Source organism: Ailuropoda melanoleuca, chromosome 7 (assembly GCF_002007445.2).
Source record: "Ailuropoda melanoleuca isolate Jingjing chromosome 7, ASM200744v2, whole genome shotgun sequence".
NCBI classification, from domain to species: Eukaryota; Metazoa; Chordata; class Mammalia; order Carnivora; family Ursidae; genus Ailuropoda; species Ailuropoda melanoleuca.
Window position 1 is genome coordinate 11,458,039 of NC_048224.1, and position 19,996 is coordinate 11,478,034.

General features: G+C 39.5%; 1 protein-coding gene across 5 annotated transcripts in view; it reads left to right on the forward strand.

Moving 5' to 3' along the window:
- The window catches only part of ADAMTSL1 (ADAMTS like 1), an 861,688-nt gene that overhangs the window by 546,211 nt on the left and 295,481 nt on the right, over positions 1-19,996 (forward strand). The window lies entirely within an intron of this gene.

A 19,996-nucleotide genomic window follows, 5' to 3' on the forward strand; every position in this document is an offset into this window, starting at 1 on the left:
GGAAGAAAAAGGATTGAAAGATATTTTGAAGTTACACCTTGAACAGATTTGAATGTTAGTCTTCCAAGCTTACACTAATTCACTAGAGGCTTTGAAGCAAGAGGATGATATTGTAGTTTCTTTCACTTCAGGAAGATTAGTTCTATAACGATTTGAGAGATGCTCTGGAACAGGAAATGGATGGGGAGCTAAATACAATCAGGGCTTAAACCAGAAGGAAATAAATGCAAGAGAGATAAAAATTAAGGTCACTTTGCAAGAACTAACAAGCAATTTAAATTAGAATGATGAGTTGAAGTGAGAATAAAGGAAACAGAGACGTGTAGAGCTCTTGCACTGGCCCATCCTCTGTTAGAATGACTCTTTCCTCACTGTCTACATGATTGGCATTTTCCTTATTTCAGTCATCTCAAACGCCACCGCTTCAGAGTTTCCCTTGTTCACCTTATCTGATGTGCTTGTCCCACTGCCCAATCCCATCTCTCACAGCAGTCAATCTTGCTTCCTTTACAGCACTTTGACTTTCTTCGTAGCACTAATCTCTACCAAAATTTATATTCTTTGATTACTTGTTTGCTTTCTGTTTTCCCACTCTAGAATGTAAATTCCATGATGGTAGGAGCCTCATGCATCATGTTCTCCCCTTTATCCCCCCATGCTGTTGGCTCACACATATTAAGCACATGATAGAAATTTGCTGAATGGAGATGAATACTCAGGCTTCTGAAAGAATGGTGGATACCATTATCAAAACTAGAAACATTGGTCGAATGTTTGGGAGAGGGAAATGACAAATAGATTAAAGGACGCTATTGAGTTTGACATGCAGGATGGACTTGCAGATGGCATATTCCACTATGCAATGGGGATTTGATCTCAGGAAGGGGATCAAGGCATGAGCCATAGAAACACAAATAAGATGTATAAAATTTGAAGATTGGGAAGCAGTTCCTTGGGTAGAGCATGTAGAATCATAAGAGGAGAGAAGCTCAGAACTTTGGTGAATGTCTTGATTCAGATAGAAAGAGAACAAGAACGCCAAGGTAAACCACAAAAGTCATCATGAGAGAAGTAGTAGAAGAAATAAGAATTCCTAAAGGTGTTCAGTAGGATAAATGTCGCCAATAGGTTGAACACTGAAAAACAAGCCTGCTGGGCAATGGTTTCTATAGTGTACTAGGAACAAAGTTAAGATCATAGGGGGTCAAAAAGAATATCAATGAGAAAATGAAGTTGATGAGTATAAGCTATTCTTATTAAGTGTTAACAAAGGTATCTCATCATCTGTTTAGTCACATAAAGGTGGGTAATTGGTTTGTTTGCAATGAGTAAACCTTGAGAGATAAGTTGATCTAGAAGGAGAGATGGATGATATGAGGAGGTGAGGGGATACTTAATGCCCCAGGTGCCACAGGAGACGGTGGGTGACAAGAAGAGGAGTCTTGGTAAAGGAAAAAGCCATAGGCTTCACTCTGAGAAAATAGAGGCAAATTGAGAGAGGAAGGATTAGGAACTAGAAAGATTTTGAAGAAAAGTTGAGGCTGCTCGGGATACACACAGCTCAAGCTTCCCTGTAGCGTTTTCTCTGTCCCGTGTTGGAAGTGAAGATGTGAGTTGAACTTGAAGAAGTGAGCATAAAGACCTGCAACAGCCACTGGGGGAATCAAGTGGAAGCCCGCAAAGCAAAATGGGAAATTGTTGGGTGGCAAAGAGGAGGTTCAGCTGAGGCCAAAAAACTTGATCTGACAGAAAACGAGGTCAGAAGGGTGTTAGGACTTAGTCCAGTGGTACGGTGATGCACTGGGGCAGGAATAGAGAAAACTGGCATTAGAGGTGACCCAGGGCCAGAGTACAGATGGGATGGGCTGAGAGAGACCAAGATGAATGAAAAGTATGTATATTTTTAACCCCTGACCAGGGAGAGTTCACACAACTAGAAGGCAGGAGCATTGGGAGTCAGAGTTATTTATTGTTCAGTGGAAAATTTTGCCCAGTTCATTTCTTTTTTTCCACTGAGGACACTGGGTGCCACGTAGGTTGGTTAGAAGAATCAAATCCGTAGTTCTTGCATTTTGAAAAAATGGTATTGACAGTTTGTTTCAGAAACAGCATAAAAAATGTTTAATGGAAATACGCTTTATTTAGCTCATTGGTTTTCTTTACTATCCCTTTTAATGTAGTGATATCTTCTATATCAGGGTTATTTTTTTAACTACAGTGATGTTATTTAAGAATCTCCATAATGTCCATTCTGGTTCTTTAGAGCTTTTAAAATGGTGGAAAGGATCCAAACTCTCCGAAGTAGATGAATGCCTAAAGCGTCATGAGCAGATGTCTGCCTACCCTTTCCTTAAATCTCTTCAGAAACAGCCCACAATTTACTTGTATCATTATGAGCACTTTCATGGACAGATGTAGGCTAAGACTCTGACCTAATTTTATTTTAAACCCATAGTGTTACCTGAGCCAACTCTTTACAGCTTGTAGAATCAAACTGACCCTGAGTTTTTTATGAGAATCTAAAGTCTTCAAATCATTTGAAGCTTTTTTTTTTCTGGCTTTTGGCCATGACAGAAGCAACATTGCCAAGAAAACAAACGAAAAATCTCATAAGAAAGAATATTTTCATAATCACATTCCAGTTTCTCAAACTAAGAAGTTCAGGGCAATTCAGTTAAATATTCCCCTTTTAAATACTTGTTTTGGAAAAACTCAAGGGTCTCTTGTTAGCTAAGCCTCCAGGGTCAGTCCTTAATCCCTGACAGTTTCCTGAGGCTCTTCTGAACCACTTCTCCACAGATTCACCCCCTTTTTCTGTTCCTTGTAGGTGCTGAGGAGGAGACAGCATCTCCTCACTTTTCTAATTTTTCTGTGTTGCCTGAAAAGGCAGTTCACATACGTTTATGGTTTTCTTGTCAATCACTCTACAGACAGGGTGTATCAATAAAGAAATTTCCCGTGATATTTGCCTAGTTCTCAAAGTCATGCTACCTTCTTTTTTTTTTTCCAAGATTTTATTTATTTATTTATTTATTTGAGAGAGAGAAAGAGACAGAGAGAGAGAGCATGAGCAGGGGGAGGGGCAGAAGGAGAGGGAGAATCAGACTCCACACTGAGCAGGGAGCCCAAGGTAGGGCTTGATCCCAGGACCCTGGGATCATGACCTGAGCCAAAGGCAGATGCTTAACCGACCGAGCCACCCAGGCGCCCCCATGCTACCTTCTTCTACTATTTCTAGCTGGTCCAAGTAAACTATTTTCATTTCTAAGGACATAGTGAATCCAAACTTTCCCATTTCCCAGTCCCTGCTCCTGTGTAGGAAAGTGGCAGGACCCTCTCTCTCTGGAAGGAAAAACTAAGGATACTATTGGGAGAAACAATAGGTGTCAACTAGCAAACCACTCAAGTAGATCATTTAGGTCTCAGGGCTTCCCTGGGGCCCCTCGAAAAGGTTTCCTTGGGTCACATCTTCATGCTTATTCAAGTTAGACCTCAAATCTGGGCCCCTTCATCTTAAGTAGGCATTTTAAATGGATTTTCAAGGTGTTTGGACTAATACCATGTTCCTTATAAACTGTTTCTTTGTCACCATCCTTAATCTTCACAAGAGTTGACGTTTAGGAGACAGTGGCCACAAAGAGTACCATAGCTGATGGTGTTCAAGTTCTTTATCAAGGTTTTATTGCTCTACTCCCACCCTTTCCTACTCTCTTAAAAAAAAAATTTGTAAGAGTGAAGTTGGGAAGCCACATTTCTGTCTCTCTTCTAGAACTCTTCCAGAGGTGAGTAGGCAGGGATTTCTGTCTGTGGGGTCACAGAATGTCCATGTCTGGTTTTCTTACCAGCGTACACCCAGTGTCTAGTGCAAAGTGTCTAACAACAGCTTCTGACACGGTGTGTCAGGGAACACAGCCACCTGGCAGGGCTGCCCTGGGATATTTTAAATATTCAAAGGAGCCACAGTGATGCTCGACATGTGTGGGGCACTATGCAAACTACTAGATCGTGCTGTGTTCCTTGCTGTGACATCTTTGTGAAGTTGGTGAATAAGCCCCAAACGCAGTTCTCCTGAAGCTTTGATTAAAAGCAAGTACTGTGAGGGGCACCTGGGTGGCTCAGTCAGTTAAGCGTCTGCCTTCAGCTCAGGTCATGATCTCAGGGTCCTGGATCGAACCCCACATTGGGCTCCCTGCTCCGTGGGGAGTCTGTTTCTCCCTCTCCCTCTGCCTGACCCTCCCCCTGCTTGTGTTCTCTCCCTCTCTCTCTGCCAAAATAAATAAATAAAATCTTAAAAGAGAAAGAAAGAAGAAAGAAAGAAAGAAAGAAAGAAAGAAAGAAAGAAAGAAGAAAAGAAAAGAAAAGAAAAGAAAAGAAAAGAAAAGAAAAGAAAAGAAAAGAAAAGAAAGAAGTACTGTGAGAAAATCAGCATGGGACCAGAGATGAGGGTGGCATTGTCCGATCCAATTTCATGCATTTAGAAGTTTTGCAGTACTCAACAGGTACAGACTTACCATGAGTAAGTAAACCTGGTTATTTATGAATGAAATAAAAGCTAATTTTTCTTTCAAGTATGTATTTTTTTTTCAAATAGCTACTAAGTCGTTAAGATGCAAATACCTATTGAGTTGTTTGGACCTAACGACTTAATCAATGGAACTGTTAGGTATTTCTTTTGGCCTGAGGTGCCATAAAAAATTACTGAGATGCAGCAGGGGCTATGAACAGATGAAGCTTAGCAACCTCTATCACATGGTAGGGATTCAACACATATGATGAGTGAATGAATGAATGAATGAATGAATGAATGAAATCCTAAATAAGAAAACATTTGAGTGGAGCCTTTCAAAATAATAGGAATTTTTCCAGGCTACAATGAGAGAAAGTGTTATAAAAAAATGGAAATGGAATTCGTTGAACAATTTTTGCTGTGACCTACTGTGTCCCAGGCACTTTTTCTAGCCACTGCAGTATCATAGGTACAGAGAAAGGTAAGCCCCTGTTCTCATGAAACTTACCCCCTAGTGAGAGAAAGTAGGTTATAAACAAAGAGAAGTGTGACAATTTCAGAGTGAACGATTCTGAAAGAAATCAAGAAGGAATGGCATTAAGACTGACATGGGGGAAGCTGCTGTGTATGGAGTGGTCAGAAAATTCTCTCTGACATGACCTTGGGGCCCCATTAATATGTGTGATGGGGGGGCATGAACTAACTCAGCTTCTCGAGGCACTGGTAGGTCATTTTTTGAAGTATGGTACCAGGTATGGTGTAGGGAAAGAGGTATTTATCTGTGCTGAGGAGTCTGAACATACACCCCCAAGTGTCATTCCGTGAGGGGCATTCGTAGCCTCTGACTAAGTACGATGGGCATTGTTTTCAAGAGGACCTGAAGGCTGACAGGAAGGGGATTGCTCTAATCACGGCTTTCTGTGCATTTCTCTTCTCCTAGGCCCAGAGCCAGTCAGTCTCAGACTGAAATACATGAAACCCAATGGAAGGTTCTCTTAACCTCAAGTGACACGTTTCTTACCTGAGAAAGAAATTCTGAAGGAAAGAATGTTGATTTCTTCCTACTAAATATTCAAAGCCTACCCCTACTCCCCGGGGGCTTCCAGAGGGTGCCCTGGGCTTCCAGAGTGGTCCTCCACAAGGCTGACTAGATTCGGGAGCGCTGCACCTAAGAACCGTGCTTCCTGCTGCGTCCATTCATGGTTCCCTCCTTAATAACCCATCCAGCAGGAATTTTCCTTATACTGTAATCTTCCTTGAGAAAGAAAGCACTCTCATTTTAAACTCTGACAGCACATGTCTCTCCCAAGTAACTTTATTAGGACTTCAATTGTAAGTTAATATAACAAAATTGGGGCCAGCCTCTCCTCTCTTCACCCATGTGCATTTAGCCTTGTAATGGCCGTCTCTGAGGGGACATCAAGATGTGTGGCTAGGAGCTGAAAGTGACCTAAAGGACAAGCTTCATTTTTCAACCCGATGGTCATGAAGGACTGAAAACAGTGATCTCTAAGTGGGCTGCCACTTAATCATTATGTGCTTTTGAAACAAAATTCCTTAATCTCTGTTTTCTTACCTGTAAAAATACCCTTCTTGTATATATCCCGAGAATGTTTGGTAATACAGTGTTTATGGTAGTTGAAAAATTGGAAACAAATGGAAGGAGGCTGGTTAAATAAACTGTGGTATGTCCATACCATGGAGACTGTACAGTCATTAAGGAGAGTAAGCCAGGTCTGGATGGCCAAGCCTGTGACGTTTTCTCACGACGTAGTAAGTGTGAAAGAAGCAGGTCATGGAGTAGTGTCTTTAATATGATCTCAGTCAGATTTTAAAAATCCCCAAACTAGAGGTATGTCTGGGTGTGTGGCATACCACACGGCCTTGAAGGACACATGCCAAACTGAACATAGTGATGATGCTTTGCGGAGAGAGATTTTGAGTAACTTAAGAAGGACTTTCCTTTTTTTATTCTGTACACTTTTGTCGAACTTTAGATTTGTTACAATGAACATATATATTCTTCTATTACAGGTATAAATTTAAATATATAAAAAGAAAAAGAGGTTGGGGCAAAGCAGTTTGAAAGTCATTGAATATTTATTTATTTATTTATTTATTTATTTATTTATTTATTTTTGAAACGTTGGGGGAAAAATTCAGTTTTTCTGAGGATTACATGGGGAATTAGCTAAAAAGCAGTGAGCATGCTCAGTAATGTTGCCCTCTCTTCAACTCCCCCTTTCTGTGGCAAAGTACTCCTTCCAGGCGAATACACTATTTGTAAAAGTGAAAATTAGATCACTTTAAATTCCGGAAGGTCGGCCTTTCTGTGCAACATCATGGAGAACGTTTCTTGATTATTTTGGCAAATAAACAGGTTGCAGGTATTCTGGAACAAGAGTATTAGTCCTCATCTCTGGCAGAACTGCAGGTTTATAATGCCCTTTCCTTTGGATGAAGTACAGGAAAACAGACTTTTTAAAAAAGATTTATTTATTTATTTGAGAGAGAGAGCACACACGGGGTTGGGGTGGGCTGGGGCAGAGGGTGAGAGAGAATCTCAAGCAGACTCCCTGCTGAGCGGGGAGCCCCACACAGGGCTCGATCTCAGGACCCTGAGATCATGACCTGAGCCTAAGTCAAGAGTCTGATGCTTCACCAACTGAGCCACCCAGGCGCCCCAGAAAACAGATTTTCTATACAGTGCCCACTCCATAGGCTGAACAGTTAGGTCTCTGGCAGCTTTATGACTTGGCTGTTCTTTGGCCAGACAAATGCTTGGTTAGAATCGCTGTGTATTGTCAGGAACATGTCCCAGGGGACCAATCACTGTCCGCCTCCCCAACAAGTCTAACTTACCACAAAGCTAGAATGGATGTCGAGTGGCGATGTAACTACTTGTAGGGCTTTGTGGTTTGTGTGTGTACGTGTGTGTTTCCCTTTCAGCATTGAGAATCACCATTGCTGAAACAAAAGGATGTTCTTTAGGGAACACATTTTCAGGAACATCTTGATTTTTCTGACTTGGTCCGGAATGCTTTCTATTTATACTGAAATTAGTAACAAAGAATAATTTTTAGGGGCAAGAAGTGATAAGGGACTTGCATGGTTTCTCTGCGGACAAGGTCCCTGTCCAATCTCTGTTAGCACCAGTGCTAAGCAAGCTTTGACCATCCTGCAAATGAATTAATCTCTCAGTGCGAGTATACAGCATGCCATGTGGATAACTGGAGGTTGATTTTGGTTCAAAACACATCATTTCTCTTTCAATAGTTAAACACCGAGCATTTAGAATAAATGGTTGAAAATATCTGCAGCAATTACTCCGGGGAAAAAAATAAAAAGCCCTCGTATTTTATGACTAACTGTTTTATCATTTGTGGCATAAAGAAATAAACATTTTTTTAATGATTCACAGATTCCTTCATTTGGTGAATCTGGTGCGTGTAGATCTCTCTGCAGGGCTTGCTGCCAGGCAGCCAGCCAAGTTTTAGGGGATTTTTCCTCCCCAGCGAGTTGGGCCCTTCTGCTTTTCTTCTCCCCTAGGCCTTCTTTTGACTGCTGCACACATTTCTTTTCTTTTTAATGCTTTTTCTGACATGTCTTTATTGGACCCCTGCGACGTCTCTCGACTTTTCCTTTCTCCTTAATGTGCTCTCTTAATGTGTTTCTTATCCTCTGCCTCAACTTTTTACTCTCTGGGAGGGGCGTGACATGCACAGGACGCCATGGAGAGAACACGGGCTGGGCAGCTCTGCTGTGGCTCCCTTTGTGGTTGGGCAAGCTCTTCGGACTGCTCACAGCCTCAGTTGTCTCAATCATGAAGTGGAAATAAGAGGCATGTCCACTTCACAGTGCTCCTTTACAAAAGTCCGTGCAATGATGTAACTACATGGGAGACACACAATGAATTTTCGTTCCTTCTGCCACCTGATATTGGCAAAGACAGGTAAGGGATGGTCTTCCAAAAGAGCTAAATTCCCCAGCTAAGGAGGATTTCACCCTCATCCCTAACCAAGATAATATGAAGAACTCCAAATCATTGGGGAAAATACAAAAGGAGATGTATTGTTATGACTAATTTCTGCTTATTGGCATCCTTCTGATATATTTAAAGGCTATAGGGGAGTTGCCCCCCCTAAGTTGGTCACAGTTCATTTATTCTAAGCCAGCAACATCCCATGGAGACTGTCAGAGGGAGTGTTGACAATACTTGTAAATAGCCTTTGAGTGATATGAGCTGGCCTCCCTGAAGACACGTGTTCTAGTTCACGCATGTAATGCTAAATGATAAGAACTCAGAGTGCCTCACATAACAGCTATGTTCTTTTCCTGTGGATTGATAGTTAAATGTCAAGCAACTGCTTTCTTAAGGCTGTTAGTACAAACAGGAATCCTACTTGGTCAACCAGGATTCGTTTCCTTCAGTATCATCATGATACTGACGCCATATTGAAACTCTCTGAGGAAAAACGTCAGTACTCTTTTTGCAGGTGTGTGTCTTGTTGTTAATGGTCCAGGACTGGCCTGATAGATTTTTTTTTTAAGATTTTATTTATTTATTCGACAGACATAGAGACAGCCAGCGAGAGAGGGAACACAAGCAGGGGGAGTGGAAGAGGAAGAAGCAGGCTCATAGCGGAGGAGCCTGATGTGGGGCTCATCCCATAACGCTGGGATCACGCCCCGAGTCAAAGGCAGACGCTCAACCGCTGTGCCACCCAGGCGCCCCTGGCCTGATAGATTTTTGAAGGGAAGAAAAAACCTTCATTGATTCACCTGATGCAGGGGATTGAAGGATTGTCTATCATTTCCTAGAGTGTTGGATTTATCAGACTAAAATAGCTGGCGTGAGTCTCTCTCCCAACTAGCTCCATGACCACAGGCAAGCATCTTTCTCCTGTGTGTGCCGGCATCTCTGTTGAAAATGACTAGAACACAGATCGATGCCTCAGAGGGATCCTGGCAAAGTCATAGATCTACAGAAGATCAGAATTAGAAAGGAACTAATTTGTTTTGGTTATCTGCCATGTGCCAGGCTGAGTGCTAGTGACTAATTCATTTAATTCTCATACCACCTTGAGAGGTATTACTCTGATTTTACAGATAAAGAAATCTGGACATTTGAAGAAATAAAATACTTTATCCAGTGGTCCTAGTGGTGCTGCTAGGTTTGTATAAGGCCAAAACCCGTGCTCATCTCAGCATAATGCAAGAGGGTGTATCAACGATCTAGACTGACTCATTTAGCAAATAACAAAACTATGGTACAAAAAAGTTAAGGCTGAAGCATTTTTACAACATACGGGGTTTTAGGGGTTTTTTTTAGGAAAAGAGATATTCAAATAAGTTTACTGTAGCAATTATAATTCTTCAAGGCCAGAAGTATATGAACTGCTGAGGATTTTAAACATGCAACTCAAATGCAGCAGAAAAGGCAAATCTGAGTATTCTTGCTGAAAACATCCCGAATTCCCTCTCCTTTGAGCTTCTCCTGTCACGAGGATACAAATGTACTGAGTCACTACTTCTCAAGACCTCCTCTTTCGAGTCCTAGTTTCTGAATTACACAGAATGCACGCTGGCCTCTGCTGACCCAGATAGAAGCTCAAAGCGGGGATTTGACAGTGACTTTGAAAGAAATTACTACTGCAGGTCTTCCCTTGGCAGAGTGCCTTGTGGAATGAAACGAAACAAGCTGCCATGCATAGGTTGCTAACGTGCAAATACTTGTCTGTGCTCAGCCTGCTTTCCATGAGACTCAAAATGATAAGCAGCATTAAATCTTCCAATTAACACCAAGATGTGTTGAAATTCAGGCAACATCAATTCTTACACTTTTTCCTCTGAGAGATCACTCCCAGACCTTTGTGCTGAGCCCTCTGAGCTAAGACCATTATTTAATTAGCCCACTTTTGTGCTGTAATGTACTTCTAGGAATCTTTTCTTCATGTGTTTTTCTCCACATTTTAAACACCCTCTTCCTTGCAGAGGAAATTGTGAAATTTGAAGAGGCTATCTTGGAGGTTTGGCTCTATTTTCTCTTTACAATCTTATGATGACCAAAGCTACACATGGCTCTTAGGATGTATTTAGTTTAGGCTTCAAATTCTGTTTAGAGTCCTGAGTGAAATATGGTCATCACAGAAGGATGGGTGAAGGAAGCATTATTTAGATGTCTTTGCCTTCAAATCTTTGCCAAGCAAATGAGCTTCAGAGCTCATTTGAAACCCATGTCCAGTAATGCACCGTTCTCCTTTTCCCAAGCAATATATTCATTACATTCAAAACTCCTGCCCTCCCCAAACAGAAGATTTTAAATGATATATCACTACATTTCACAAAGTGGAATTTATAACTTTTTAATTTTCTTTTTCTTCCTTTAAAATACTGCTGGGTGGGGCGCCTGGGTGGCTCAGTAGTTAAGCGTCTGCCTTCAGCTCAGGGCGTGATCCCGGCGTTCTGGGATCGAGCCCCGCATCTGGCTCCTCTGCTGGGAGCCTGCTTCTTCCTCTCCCACTCCCCCTGCTTGTTTCCCTCTCTCACTGGCTGTCTCTCTCTCTATCAAATAAATAAATAAAATCTTAAACATAAATAAATAAATAAAATAAAATAAAATAAAATAAAATAAAATAAAATAAAATAAAATAAAATAAAATAAATAAAATACTTCTGGGAATTATTTACTTTGAATGTTTATAGATCCTGAAATACAACTTGGACAAACATCTCAATCCTTCTAGGACTGGAGTTTAGAAAACAATTTTCAGACAACTTTCTGTGGAGCCACCTTGACCTCATTGCTGGGTGGTGAAGGCTAAGCAGCCAGGTTTCTATGAACATCACCCCTATTGCATCCAGAATGACTCTGCTCTTACCTGCTTTATTGATTAGTATCCTGCATAAGATTCCTTGGGGTGGGGGGTGAAAATAGCTCTGCAGCAAAATAAGAGAGTATGAAACTCCCTGCTTTATAATATCCTTCCTAAGAGGTCTTCCAGTTTCTGTCTTATTGTTTCTAGGGAAAAAATGTATCCATCATATACATATTTGTGTACAAGGCTAATTGGCAAGGGAGCGTTTCTTATAAGCTGATATGTACTTTCCTATGACTTTCATTCAACTTTAGATATTGACTCTGTACGTGGCATTATGCTAGGAGCAAATGACAACAAAAAGATTTGTTCAAGACAATCTACTCTCAAATGTTTTGAAACTGGAGGCAGGAAGGCAAGAAAGCCAAAAAACACATATTTAAAATCCCATGCAGAATAAGATGTGAAAGAAAGTGTAAGGAAATAGCTAAGAGAATTTCAGATCAATCTGATATTCCCTCTGTTTCCAAACAAGCAACAATGTCAGGTAAATTATAAAATGATAAAACCAATGACACAGCCAGGTTCAAAAGCAAGATGAAAATGTCCATGGACCAAAAATGTAGCATACATGCAAGATGGTGGGCAGTGCTGATGGCCACAGGCTTTTGGGCTTCATAACTAGAAGTAAGCAAAGATTAGCTCCAGCTTAACTCCCAAGGGATAGCCAGGGCTAAATTTACTTGTACAGGAGAAGGAGAGCCTAAACCAGGTAGAGAGTTTCATGTCAGAAGCCTGAATGGGCTCTTTGTGTGGACAGAAGCTGAAGTTTGGTTTTGTTTGGTTTTATTTTTAAAGATTTTATTTATTTATTTATTAGACAGCGATAGAGACAGCCAGCGAGAGAGGGAACACAAGCAGGGGGAGTGGGAGAGGAAGAAGCAGGCTTCCAGCGGAGGAGCCTGACGTGGGGCTCGATCCCATAACACTGGGATCACGCCCTGAGCCGAAGGCAGATGCTTAACCACTGTGCCACCCAGGCGCCCCTTGTTTGGTTTTAAATAAGGATGTTTTGCGGGGTTGAGAGCTTTATCTGAAATGGTAAGTCTAGAGAGGCTGGTAAACATCATGGACTGAAACTACCAAAGGACACTTTGGCCCTGTGACTGGATTTGCAATTTTCTTGTTATGCATTAAAATTCAAAATTCCAGGGGCGCCTGGGTGGCTCAGATGGTTAAGCATCTGCCTTCTTCTCAGGTCATGATTTCTGGGTCCTGGGATCCAGCCCCGTACCAGGTTCCCAGTTCAGCGGGGGACCTGCTTCTCCCTCTGCCTCTGCCTCTCCCCCTGCTTGTGCTCTCTCTGTCTCTCTATCTCCTAAGTGAATACATAAAAATTTTTTTAAAAAATAAAGTAAGATAAATAAAACCTAAAATTCCAGCCTAGCAATCTGATTCTGAACTGGGAGCTGTATGAACCACATGGAGATAATCACAAAACTTTTAGAGCAGATGGGGACAAAGAGGAAAAAAAGACAAGCAAACTCTTTCCATTGAAAATAAGTCTACAGATATTTCAAATTTCCAAAATTTCAAAAAATTTCAAAACACAGCAAATATATCAAGAAAGTCAACAAAATTAATATTCGCCCCAGATAAAATTTGACAAATGAAACAGTTTGACAAAGACTTTAAAATTGATACAGCTGATCCTCGTTATTTGTGGATTCCAATAATCATGAATTCACCATTTCTCTAAAAATTTATCCCTGTCATTTGCAGACATGTGCAGAGTGGCAAAAAATTTCAGTTGTCCAGCCAGCACATTCCCAGCTGAGGTGGTGCGTTCTTGCGTTCTTGTTTCAGCTCTCCTCGTATAAACAAGTGTCCTTTTCACAATCTACATAATGCAGATTTTTTACGTTTTTATGCTTTTTAATGGTGATTTTTAAAATGATCCCCAAGCATAGGGCTGAAGTGCAGTCTGGTGTTTGTAAGCACAAGAAGGCTGTGATGTGCCTTATGGAGAAAATGTGTGTTACATAAGCTTTGTTCAGGCATGAATTATAATGCTCTTGGCTATGAGTTCAATGTTAATGAATCAATAGATATTAAATAAGGTCTCTTTAAACAGAAACACACGTAAAACAAGATTATGTATTGGTTGGTTGGCCAAAGTATGAGCAGAGACTCATTGGAACTGAGAGCAATGATAGTATTTTCTAATTCAGTGTTTATGGTGACTTGATAGAAAATAACCACCATGAATAATGAGAATTGACTGTATGTGTTTAAAAGAAACACACTGGGGAAAAAAAATAACTATTGAAAATAAACAGTAAATGAGAGGGGAAACCAGGCAAAGATGAAATAATAGATTGATGAACAAAGAAAATTAACTATTAGAAATTTTACAATAAAAGAATATTGTAATTGAAAGAAAAATCTCATTAGATGAAATAAATTACCTAGTGGACACAGAGAGAGAACTAATGAATTTGAAGACAGCAATTAAAAATTTACCCAAAATACAGCTCAAAATTCCAGATACCTGGATATGACAGAGCCTATAAAGGATAGAGAACAAATAAAATGTTCACTCTCTACATACATGTAATAGGAACTTCCAAAGAAGAGAATGGGGGAACATGACATTTCGAATATTCTAGAAAGGAAATTCTGAGGACAAGAGTCCTAAGACTAGAATTGTGATGTAAGTGCTGAAGAGAAAAAATAAAACACACACCTACACATGTCATAGTCTCCAACATCAGAAGAATAGTCTGACATGAAAGAAAAAGGGGAAAATACTAAAAGCTATCAGAGAAACAACAGATCATCCATAAAAGAATGAAAATTAGATAATGACAGAAACTTCTCCAACACGTAGAGTCCAGAAGCTAATGAGTTAATATCTTCAAAGTGCTAATAGAAAAGAAGTGTGTAGAATCCGGTGCCCTCAACTATCAATCAAGAGTATAGGCAAAGACCAAAATGTGTTCTGATACACAAAGACAAGAGAGTTCACTACCCACAGATTTTCACTGAAAGTTTATTACAGGAGGAACTTCAGAAAGAAAAAGGGGGACTCTAAGAAACCATACAAGTAAACAAGAAAACAATGAGCCCAAAGGGGTGTGAGTGTGTCTGTGTTTGCATGTATGTTTCGTTACTAATATTCCTGGTTCTCTATTCCTAATGAGCATATGGGAGTATTGAACTTTTCTAAGCAATTTAGGCAAGACTATATATATGAGAAGCTTTGGCCACTGAAATGTGAGTTGAAGTGATGTATATTATTTTCAGGAGAAAGCAATAAAGGGTCAGTTGCATAATGTCCATGCTCTTTGCCCTTGTAGTTGTGACCAAGGAGACCATGTATTCCAAAACCTTGCTTCTCAAAAGGTGGTTTGGGGATCAGCAGCATAAGCATCAGCTGGGCTCGTGTGAGACCTGAAGAGTCTCGTGTTCCCTCCAGGTCTGTAGAATCAGAATCATCATTGTAATGAGAGCCTCGGATGACTCGTCTGTCCGTTAAAGTTTGAGAAGCACTGTTCTGTCAGATAATACATCCTCTCTCAGTTTGGGTCACTGAGTTACCCCCCAGATAACAGCTACTGTACAGAGTCAGAGATTCTATGAGTAGGAAATAAATCTTGGCTGAATTCAGCCAAATAGATATTGGAGATAGTTTGCATTTTAAGAATCACTTAACCTGGCGCACCTGGGTGGCTGAGTCAGTGAAGCATCTGCCTTCGGCTCAGGTCATGATCTCAGGGTCCTGGGATTGAGCCCTGAGTCGGGCTCCCTGCTCAGCAAGGAATTGCTTGAGATTCCCTATCTCCCTCTGCCACTCCCCGCCAGCTCGTGCTCACTCGCTCTCACTCCTGCTCTCTCAAATAAATAAATAAAATCTTCAAAAAAATAAAACCTACCCTATGCTGGCAGCTATGGTTAAGGTGGTGGTAAACAGAAGGGTCCCCCAAATATACCCATGCCCTAGTCCCTGTAATTTATGAATATATATTACTTTGCATGACAGAAGGAATTTACCAAAGTAAGGTAACAGATCTTAAGACAGGAAAAGTAGCCTGAATTATCCAGGTGGGGCTAGTCTAATCGTGTGATGCCTTAAAAGCAAGGAACTTTCAACAGCTGGAGGCAGAGAAGAAACAGCAAAGGAAGTCAGAGAGACTGCCACACAAGAAGGCTTTCGGGCACTGTCACTGGCTCTGAAACGGAGGGGGCCCTGGTCAAGGACCAGAGAGGGACTTCTAGGAGCATGTTGGCCTCTCGCTGACAACTAGCAAGGAAAGAGCGACTTCTGTCCTACAACCCCAAAGAACTGAATTTGGCCAAAAACCCGAATGAACTTAGAAGTGGATTCATCTCCTGGCTCCAGAAAGCAACCTAGCCTTTCCAACACCTTGCTTTTGGCCTTAAGAAAGAAACTTAAGTAAGCCAGGGATCCAGTCAGCCACACTCAACCTGGACTTCTGTCTTCCAGAACCGTGAGATAATCAATCTGTGTTTTAAACACCTACGCTTATGGTAATGGTTAAAGTAGAGATAGAAATGGAATACAGTCATAGGGCACCTGGGTGGCTCAATGGGTTAAGCGTCTGCCTTTGGCTCAAGTCATGGTCCCAGGGTCCTGGGATTGAGCCCTGATGTCAGGCTTCCTGTTTAGCGGGGAGCCTGCTTTTCCCTCTCCCTCTGCCCCTTCCACCCACTCGTTCATGCTCTCTCTCTCAAATAAATAAATAAACAAGATCTTTAAAAAAGAGAGAAATGAATACAGTCAGTAAACCAACTGTTGAACACAACTTTGTTTTCATTTAATGTTTGTGTATGAACAGCATTGCAGCGTTCAGTATGTTAAGATCTTTGTTGTATTTGAGAAGAGGGTAGAAACACCCAATACAGTGAGATTTTTACAAAAGTCGTGTTGGTTATTAAAAAATTTTAAAGTATACATTAAAGGAATGGAAATGGAAACTGTAATTTCCAAACTAGCACAAGAAATACTAGAAAACAAAGAGAATCTTGCCAACCTAATAGAATTTCGGGAAGAAAGAAAAAGATATTAGTAAAGAAAAGCCAGAATAGACAGAAAATACAAAACAAGATAGAGGTTGTTCAAACTTAACAAAGCAATTCCACAGTTTTCTTGATTGTTTCTCTTCTCAGCTCCACAAGAATTATATATACGCTTTTGGTTCCATATCCTTGCCAATGCTTGATATTATATGACTTTAACTTGTGTCTAATCTTGTGGGTATATTCCTGGAATATACCCAACTTGGTCACATACATTATACTTTTTGCATACGTCTGGTTTGGGTTTGCTAATGTTTTGTTCAGGTCTTTTGCATGTGTGTTTATGAGTAATTTTCTTTCATATACGATCCTTATCTGGTTTTGATAAAATGAATTAAGAAGCATTCTCTCTTTTTCTGTCTTTGGAAGAGTTTATTTTAGATGGTGATTGTCTGATCCTTTCATGTCTAGTAGACTTTGCTTATAAAGTCATGAGCAAGATTTTTTTCTTTGTGGGAAGATTTTTAATTACTGAATGAATTTCTTTAAGGGCTATGTGATATAGAGCATAGTAGTAAAAAGAATAAAATTTGGGGCCGCACTCTCCATGTTCATTCTCAACGTTGAGTTATTAACTGTGTAAAAGTCATTTAACCTCATGGTGCCTCAGTTGTCCCACCTGTAAAATGGGACACATAGTTGTGTCATGAGGACTGAATGAGTAGATATATATAAGCCACGTAGGACAGCGCTCAGTTCATAGTTAATACTATGTAAACATTTATTTTTATTGTTATTTCTGTTTCTTCTTGAATACTTTTATCCTCTTGAATAGTTTTTGCCTAAGATTAAATTTTCAAATGTATTGGCATGAAGCTGGTCATGCTTTTCTGATACTATCTTTTTAACTCTGGCTGTGTCTGTGTTCTTTTTGCATCTATTAATAGTGTTTGTTTGGGATTTCTGTTTTCTTCATCGTACCACTTAATAATGGTTTCAGAAGTTCATCTATTTTATTAGTCTTCTTAAGTGGCCAATCTTTGGCTTTGTTGAGCCTATGGTTTCTGTATTTTCTGTTTCATTGATCTCTGTATGCTTTGCATTTGTGTCATTTATATTCCATCTGCTTTCTTTGGATTTATTTTGTTATACTTTCCCTAATTCCTTAGGTTTGATGCTCAGTGTATTAAATTTCGGACTCTCTTGTCTTCCCATATAAATGTTCAAATACTGCTTTGGTTGCTTCCCACAGTACAATAAAGGGGAATTCATTATTCAGTTCTAGGTATTTATAACTTGAAGCAAAAATAATGGAAATTTGAAAGTCATTTACAAGCCTACTAACTCCCAAATATATGGCAGTTTTCAAATCCTCTTTATTGGTCTCTAACAATTATATTGTAATTTTGTTAAAAGTGATTTTTTTTTTTTACTCAATTTCTTTAAAGTTTGTTAAGATTTGCTTTATGACCTAATAGCCATGTGTTGTTGGAAAGAACATGCGGTCCCTCATCTGGAGGTGTAAGCTTCTATATATGAGTGTATCACGCATCTTAAATGTGCTTTTCAAATCTCTTACTTCAATGATTTTTTTTTTAACCTGCTGGAGAGAAGGATTTTTGAAATATTCCACTTTGTTGGTTAATTTGCCAATTTCACCTTGTGATCTGTTTGGACTCTTTCAAACATATCCTATTACCTGGATATACATTTTAAAATGGTCTTATCTTCCTGGGGAATTTATTCATAATGTAGTGACCATATTTATCAGTAGTAATGCTTTTTGCCTCAAAAACTGTTTGTCTGATTAGTATAGCTAGTCTGACTTTCATTATGTTAGATTTGTCTCCTGTGTCATTTTCTATTTTTTTACTCTCAATGTATCTCTATCTTTAAATTTATGAGTATCTCATGTAAACTTTTTTTTTTTTAATTGCTGTCTGGTCATCTTTGCTTTCTTTACTCTGTTTATACTTACTATGATTACTGATAAAATTTGAATTATTCCTACCAACTGATTTTGGGATCTCTAGTTCGTACTTCAATATTTTTTTTTCCTTTTTTTGCCGCCTTTGAACTATTGAGACTTTTCTATTACACTTTTCATTCTACTGGTTTTAAAGTTATACATCCATTGCTATTCTTTTAGTGGTTACTCTAAATATATGTATACTGAAAAGCTTAAGTTAAGTAACATCTATGCCCGCCTAGCAAACAATTCAAGTCTTTCAAAACATTTTAACTCTAATTACCCTCCTGCAAGTTTATATGCCTTCATTGTCAAGTGTTTTGGCTCTATTTTTATTAACCCCCGCAGATTTGAGGGTTTATATAGTCAATGTTTTATATAGTCAGCTCATCTTTAAAAACCCCACAGATTAGGTACTTTATATAGTCAATATTTAGCTATACTTGAAATATTCCATTTTCTTTGATCCCTAGACTTTCTTAAATCCTAGATATTCAAGGTTCATTTTTTTCTGTCTAGAGTACATACTTTAGAAGTTCTTTCAGTGAGGGTTCAATGGAAGTAAGTGCTCTTGGTTTTCTTGTTGTTTGTGTAAAATATCTGTATTTAGTTCTCTTAAATATTACTTTACTGTGAAATAATTATCTTTTCTTAACACTTTGAAGAGGTGTGCACTGAATTCTAATTCCCATTGTAGCGTTGAGAAAACAATTGTCATTCGAATTGTTTTTCCTCTGTCTTTTCTGTTACTTCTTTTATGATTTTGTCTTTATTACTGGCGTTCTGCAGTTAACTATGATCTGTGTAGGAACAGATCATTTATTTATCCTGTTGGATTTTCATTGGACTTTCTGGTGTGGGATTTATATTTTTAATTATTTTTCCAAGAAAATTCTTGGAAAATAATTTTCTCCTGCTTTCTATATCCTTTCCTCTCTGTACTGTGTCTTCTGTAATTTTTCCAGCTCTTCCTTCCATTTACCAATGTATCTCCCTTATTGGCTGGTGCCCTCTTACTGCCCATCACCCAGTTACTCCATCCCCCCACCCAACTTGCCTTCCATAACCCTGTTTATTTCCCAGAATCAAGAGTCTCTAATGGTTTGTCTCCCCATCTATTAGGTTTCTGAAGCCATTCTTTGTATTTCATTTGCCTATTTTCTTTTTTTAATAGGCTTTTTAAGAATTTTCCTTAAGCATATTGGATTTTATTTTATAATCTGTGTCTGATAATTTTCCTATATGAATCCTTTGTGTTTCTTTATTTCTACTCTCTCCTTTTCATGCCACCTTGTTTCCTCATATGTTTTGTGATATTTCAATGTGCTTCCATGATTGTTGAAATTTAAGACCACTTTCCTTGTAGCCTGGGTTAGCGTGTGTACTTTCTGGGAGAACTTACATTTGCTTATAAGGGAGATGTTGTTGGGATGGGGTGGTGATCACGAATCAAGACCGCTTTAAACAAAGTTCTTCACTGTCCACTTTGTGTGAATCGTGTCCCGGATTCTCCTGAGTCCTGTTATTAGGAATTCTGAGGGAGATTTTTGCCCCATTCCTCATTGGCAAGTTTCCTTATTGTTTTTCTCAATGAAGCCGAGTGCTTTTGTTTTGTTAATGTCATCCCATTTTATTTTTTTTTTAAATAAACTCTGTTGTTCA